The sequence below is a fragment of the Equus quagga genome, chromosome 1, assembly GCF_021613505.1.
Source record: "Equus quagga isolate Etosha38 chromosome 1, UCLA_HA_Equagga_1.0, whole genome shotgun sequence".
Taxonomy (NCBI): Eukaryota; Metazoa; Chordata; class Mammalia; order Perissodactyla; family Equidae; genus Equus; species Equus quagga.
Window position 1 is genome coordinate 167,973,163 of NC_060267.1, and position 1,305 is coordinate 167,974,467.

The following is a 1,305-nucleotide window of genomic DNA, read 5'->3' on the forward strand; positions in this document are numbered from 1 at the left end:
TCAGCCTCCCGCCCCGCCCCTTCGCCCCGCGTGGCGCGGCGGAGCCGGGAGCGAGGCGGCGGCACCCGCGGGGGAGAGGGGTGCCCAGCGCGAAGCGGCGTCTGTCGGGTGACGTCTGCTCTGAGTAATTCCGTTTTCCGACTTGAGCCCGGTAGTCTGAGCTGAGTGTTCTAAGGATCGCGTTTGTGGTCGTTCTAATTGGCGTGACCTGGGCCCTAAGCCCTGAAAAGGGAGAGTCTCGTGGCGACCTGGAGGTGCATATTTAGTTGTGGAGTTGCTATGGACCTGTTCTTTCGGTTCTTCATAGTTGCTTTCAAAGTAGCAGCTCTTATGGAGGAACCCGCTGGAAGTAACAGTGTTTGACCGCTGGGCACGTTTGTCCTCCAGCCTAGTTGGCCTCGGGATCAAGCAAGGGCTTTGGCCGGAAAACGAGTCCGTACTTGAAACTCCAGCCGCTTGATCTCCTTTTCGTAGTCTCATATTTGCCTTAGTTGTGGTTTTACAAATAACTTTTAATTGATCAAATGGTGTGTGTTTTTACAGGATGAAGATGAGTGGAAAGAATTTGAGCAAAAAGAGGTTGATTACAGCGGCCTCAGAGTTCAGGCAATGCAAATAAGGTATGGTCTGGTTACAGAAGTCTTAAGATAATGCGTAGGATACGTGTTGTGTCTTTGGGTTTTTGTTAGCACCAGAACATCATCATGCTTTAGATATGTTTATTAGGGCTTTACTGCGTTGTGTCTCTCCCTCCCCTCTCTCCCATGGCAGTCCTTCTACATGCTGAGGGAATTAGCTGTCAGCTCCAAAACCCTGTGAGAGCTTGCCTACTTCGACTCCTGGTTAGGTCTTTTCATTGGAGGCAGCTAAAATGGATTTTGTGGTTTCAAAATTTTCACTTTTAATGTAGGGGGGTTGAACTTAGTTTTTCTTTTTGTTTCGAAAATAGTGGGGATGGTTTCCACATCCTCTCCGGTAAGCAAGTTAATATATATTTTTGTAATTGAAGCATACTTAGAGAAGTACAGATTTTTACATATTCACGTTGTGAAACCGACCTGTGTAATCTGCACCGTTGTGGAAAAACTGAACGTTACTGGTAGAGCAGAAAACCCCTCTCCTAACCCCTTGTAATTAATGCCTTCACCCCCAGGGATCGCCACTATCCTAACACTGTAGGTCTATTTTCCCTAAAATTTTATAAGAATGGAATCATAGTCTAAGCATGTTATTTTTAAAGTTCAAGAAAACAGTAATTTTTAAAAATTGGATTGGTTGGTTTAGAGGACTTGAAATTAAGAGTAT